At 45.0% G+C, this 5996-nt stretch overlaps 1 pseudogene; it reads left to right on the top strand.

Moving 5' to 3' along the window:
• The first annotated feature begins 791 nt into the window (after positions 1-791).
• LOC126292332 (5S ribosomal RNA) lies at positions 792-909 on the top strand (annotated as a pseudogene).
• The last annotated feature ends 5087 nt before the right edge of the window (positions 910-5996 follow it).

Here is a 5996-nt window from a genome sequence, read left to right as displayed (position 1 = left end):
ATGGCAGGAACAATTCCGAGAAACAGGTTGTCTGTGTAAAGGCAAATCGCCGGGCCGTCCCCCAGTGTCTGACACAGACGTCGAACGCGTCCGCCGTAGTTTCACAAGGGGTCCGCAGAAACCCGTTCGCTGTGCTGCTCGACAGCTCGACATGCCCCCGATGTCCGTCTGGCGTGTGTTCCGTCGACGTTTACACGTGAAACCGTACAAAATTCAGCTGCTGCAAGCTCTTCGTGAAGGCGACAACAACGTGTGGAGTTCTTTCATTTCTCGATATGCTTGACAACCCTCTTTTTCCACAGTTTGAGATTGATTCGAACGGCTTCATTTACCAGCAAGATGAGGTATCTGGTAGTGCGGGAATTTTCAAATCAAAAGATTACTGAACGATGGGTCGGTTGCACTGGACCAAATGATTCAGCCTTACATTACTGGTCTCCAAGGTCACCGGAGCTGACTATATGTGATTATCTCTTATGGGAGTTTATAAGAGACTCTGTTTATGTGCCTCCGTTACCAACACCAATGAATGAACTGTGACATCGAATAACAGCAGATCCGGAAGTTGTAACATCCTCGCTGCAGTGTGGGAACAACTGGAATACTGCATTGACATATGTGTGCATCTCAAGGGTGGCATATTGAACACCCATGACAAGGTATGAAAAAACGCTTTTTGGGTTTCCCGTTGATCAAAAGACAAAATTCATTGCATATGTTTATTAGTTTCAGATATATAGGCATGCAAAATCGAATGATTCTTTTGATACTTCCCTGTACAGTATTTTGTGGGCAACGGATTTGCCGCAGTGGATACACCGGTTCCCGTCAGATCACCGAAGTTAAGCGCTGTCGGGCGTGACCGGCACTTGGATGGGTGACCATCCGGGCCGCTATGCGCTGTTGCCATTTTTCGGGGTGCACTCAGCCTCGTGATGCCAACTGAGCAGTTACTCGACAAAATAGTATCGGCTCCGGTCGAAGAAAACCATAATAACGATAGGGAGAGGGGTGTGCTGACCACACGTCCCTCCTACCCGCTTCCTCAGCTGAGGATGACACGGCGGTCGGATGGTCCCGATGGGCCACTTGTGGCCTGAAGACGGAGTGCTTGATTGCCTGCTTGCTTGCTTGTTGTAGAATATTATGTACTCACTGCCTTCTGCAGGTCCTAGAAATTCGTAACTCTCATTTATGAACACCCTGTATGGTTCTCATCGTATGTAGAAACGACCCATTGCAGACTGACAGTATAATTCCAGCTGAACCCTCACATCACAGATCATAGAACCTGAACTTGATTTCACAAAATTCGACTACAATGTTATCGTAGCATTTGTTCTGGGGACGTTAGGCGTATTCGTATCGGCGGCTTCATTATCTATTTTCTATAACCGCATCGTAGCATCTGTTTTCATCTCGGCACAACCTTTAACTCTGCAGTACACTGATCAGCCGAAACACTACAACCATTGCCGAACATGACGTTGGACGACGCTTGGTAGCGTTGCGCGTACGTGACATGGCAACAAAAGTGTGAAGACCGGAGCAGACACGGACGGGGGATTAGCCTAGCGAAGATATGGCCTGCGAATGGGGGAAATACGTCGAGATAGGCGACTTTGAAGGGCAAATTATTATTACTCAGAGCACGTGAAGGGGTATCTCGAAAATGGCGAAGCTGGTCGAATGTTCACGTGCTACTGTCGTGAACATCCACAGAAAGATATAGGACAGTGAAAGTACCACTAGGCGCTAAATGGCTGAACTCCACGGCTCTTCGCAGAACGTGGGCTGGTTCAAATGGCTCTGAGCAATGCGGCACTTAATATCGGAGGGAATCAGTCCCCTATAACTTAGAACTACTTAAACCTAACTACCCTAAGGACATCACACACATCCATGTCCGAGGCAGGATTCGAACCCGCGACCGTAGTGGTCGCACGGTTCCAGACGGAAGTACCTACAACCGTTCGGCCACTAGGCCGGCGCAGAACGTGATGTTCAGAGGCTTGTCTGCTCTGTAAACATTTAACATTCTGCGTCGTGTCTGTTTTTCTATATCGTGTCTCCCTACCACTTTTGTCGCGATGCTCTGAGCGTGTTTTTTTTAGGGAATTGACTACTTTGAACCTGGGACCTGTTGCTGGTAAGGAGACGCCAGACCACACATGACATGTAGAATTCAGAAGAGTTCAGTGAGACTAGCGATGATATAACCAAATACTTAATGATCTCAGCGTTAGCTCCACTGCACTCCCTTTAAAGAATCATAATACTAACTAAATTTAGTGGAAGGGGTTCGAGGCTTTCCTATTTTAGTTAGCTGGTAAAATAACGTTGAAAAAGCAGTTACGTTTACCATTGGAAATTTTATTCTACTCACAAAATATTGTTTATAAATTGCACTATTGATAAAAGGAAATGTTTTAATACAGGATGGTAAAAACCAACTGCGTTCAACAAAAATGTGAACGAATATTCCCTGAATGGGTTTCCATGTTCTACAATGGATCAAAGGATGAGCTATGCCATATCACATCTATAATCTAGGTTTAAATTAAGTTTCACAAAAGAGAAAACTATCAAAATGGTCTACAGTGACCCTCAATTATCTTTATATACTTATCTAACTTGTCGTAAATTACAGTGGCTGATGTGGCTTCTCAGTAACTATATAACAGAAAAATCATTGCGTTTCAGATTTTTATTTCAACGGCAAATGTGAACACTATGAGCTTTAATTGACAATCGACACTAGTATTACGCAAAAATGGGGTGTAACAGATGAGACTTCTGCAGTTCTGAGTGAAGCTTTATGCGCTGTTATGCGGCATCGCGTGCGTTCATTACCTTGTCGGTGTTCGTCAGGGGGCGGCGGGCAGCACAGCTCCGCCGTCTCGCAAGCAACTCCCTCCTAACTTCCCCTTACTACAATTTACCGAAGTTAGTTAAAAAAGAAACTATCTGGCTGTGTTTTCATCTGACCAATCTCGGTATCAATGTTAACCTTAAGCTCCGCCTACAAAAATTCTGTCTATCCAATGAGAAACGTTATACTTTTCGTGGTGGGGCAATGTTTTTAAAGTTTGCAACGTAAGAGAGACGCGAAAAAGTCTCAAGCTAAAACTTGCAGCTGGTGTGGTCCTTTCAGCGTTATCGTAAGATCTATACTGTTCTTCTGGAGGGCTCTAGCTTTTAACATCGGCTGGGGGGGGGGGGGGGGTCGACATAGCGGTTAGCTAACGACGTGGGTGTCCGTCGCTTATCGCGTAGGGCCTTCAGCTTAACACGGTTCTGCTCTCGGCTTCTGTTCTCGTTTTTCCCCTAGGAACTGCGTCTGTCTCACGGTGGGAGGGTATGACATACATTTAGGCATTCTTGTGTTAGTCTGTGGTATTCCATTTGCTCACTCGTTACTCGTATTACTTTGGTTAATTTAATGTCACGATTTATTCGGAGCTATGTGACATACTACTGGATTTGCTTATCATGTCAAGGTTTTCATGGAAGGCGTTGGATTTGCCTGACACCTTACAAACTAAACTTTATGACCTCCGCGATGTTGGATGCTGGGGTATGCATACGTGTTTCGGAGCAGGCCGTTCATCGTACGTCGTTCAACGCGGAGCTCCGCAGCAGACCACCCTTACGTGATCACGTGTTGACCCAACGACATCATCATTTACGATATCAGTTGGCACGGGACCATCGGGATTCGACCATCGATCAAGAAAGTGTGTCGGCTCTTCGGATGAATCGCATTTTGCTCCAATAGGTCGATGGTGGTGCCCACAAACGACGTCATCGAAATGAATGGCGACTCGAAGCGTGAAGCGCGCTACAGACGCAGGTTGGTGTGAGCGGTTTGTGAACTGGCAGACACTCTCCTGCGCTTGCATGGGACCTGTGGCAGGTAATAATCGAATACACGCTGTCAGGTGTAAACCCCCTGCATCCTCTCATGCTTGATGTCTTCCCCGACGGAGATGTCATCTTTCAGCAGTATAACTGTCCGTGTCTCGGAGCCAGAATCGTGCTACACCGGTTTGAGGAGCATTATAGCGAATTCACGTTCATGTCTCGCCAACAAAACTTGCCTGATATAAATTCTACGGAGTCCATCTGGGTCACTACCGGTTGAAATCAACGCGTACCTAAATCAGCGGCCCGTTATTTACGCGAATTAGTTTACTGTGCGTAGACGTGTAATTCCACAAGCCTACCAACAGACTGTCGAATCCCTGATACGCGGATTCAGTGATGTATTTCGCTCCAAAGTCGTACAAACAAGCTTTTAACCAAGTAGTCATAACGTTCTGGCTCACCAGTGTATACTTTTACTGATTATATTTACTGTTCAATTAATTCAGCTTTTACTGCCTCTTTCATCTTAAACTAAAGAAATACAGTACCAGTCGCTGTTTCCGTGTCTCTCTTGTGCTCTACCAGTTAAATCTTACGAGTTCCTTCAGTCCTTTATCCCAATGGTCGGTAGGTGTCTACCTCTTCACTGGGACTCCTTTCTAATACTGCCTATGGTCCATCTTCCGTCATTTCTTCTTGCGATGTGTCCCGCCCCTTTTCCATTTTAGAGCCTTACACGTTCCACAACATCCTGAATTCCTGCTGTTGTTCTTACCTCTTCATTTCTTTGGCAATCTCTTTTTACTGAGACCTAGGAGTAACCTCTCCATACATAATTCCCTCAGCTGTTCGTATTTTTCTTCAACAAAACAGGTTGTTGTTGTTGTGGTCTTCAGTCCAGGGACTGGTTCAAAAATGGCTCTGAGCACTATGGGACTTAGCTTCTGAGGTCATCAGTCCCCTAGAACTTAGAATGTACTTAAACCTAACTAACCTAAGGATTCGAAACTGCGACAGTGGCGGTCGCGCGGTTCCAAACCGTAGCGCCTAGAACCGCTCGGCCACCACGTTCGACAGAGACTGTTTTGATGCAGGTCTCCATGCTACTCTATCCTGTGCAAGCTTCTTCATCTCCCAGTACCTACTGCAACCTACATCCTTCTGAATCTGCTTAGTGTATTCATCTCTTGGTCTCCCTCTACGATTTTTACCCTCCACGCTGCCCTCCAATACTAAATTGCTGATCCCTTGATAACTCAGAATATGTCCTACCAAGCGATCCCTTCTTCTAGTCAAGCTGTGCCAGAAATTTCTCTTCTCCCCCAATTCTAATCAATACCTCCTCCTTAGTTATGCAATTTGGGAAGCAAAATTACTGATGATGGTCGAAGTAGAGAGGATATAAAATGTAGACTGGCAATGGCAAGAAAAGCGTTTCTGAAGCAGATAAATTTGTTAACATCGAGTATAGATTTAAGTGTCAGGATGTTGTTTCTGAAAGTATTTGTCTGGAGTGTAGCCACGTATGGAAGTGAAACGCGGACGATAAATAGTTTAGACAAGACGAGAGCAAAACAGGTACAAATTCCAAATTTACTGGAAGAATACACAGTTTCAAATCAACCTTTTGCTGGAAATACAAGATCTCTCCGCATATGCGCACATAGCTGCCAAATAGACAGCGAGTATCTCATCCAATAGCAGTTAGTCGCAGTTTCTATCATGTTTCAACAGGAAGTTTGCAATTTAGCTTCTGCAGTGTGTTGTTGGAGTCATCCCAGACAAGTATTGCTCATCAGGTCTTTCATGCAACACTCAGTGCCCAAGGAAAGCGAGGGTTTGTTTCCGGTAACATTACACTGACTGACTGTTCTGTCGGTTCATTCATTATTTCCTATAACAAAGAAAATTAATTTTAAAATGGACTTTTGTGTGCCCTCTCGGCAGAGCGGTCCCAAACTACAAGAGCGCGTTGAAAAGTAAAGTCTCTGAATTTTTTGTTTGAAAACTCTTAACGCTTTTTACATCAAACAGACGTAATTAACATTCTAAATCTTTATTCATCATCTCCACATATTTATTTCTGAACACAGTCACCCTGTCGACGAACGCATTTCTCCCAACGAGAG

This window comes from Schistocerca gregaria, chromosome 9, assembly GCF_023897955.1.
Source record: "Schistocerca gregaria isolate iqSchGreg1 chromosome 9, iqSchGreg1.2, whole genome shotgun sequence".
Taxonomy (NCBI): Eukaryota; Metazoa; Arthropoda; class Insecta; order Orthoptera; family Acrididae; genus Schistocerca; species Schistocerca gregaria.
This window is presented reverse-complemented; position numbering and strand designations above follow the sequence as displayed.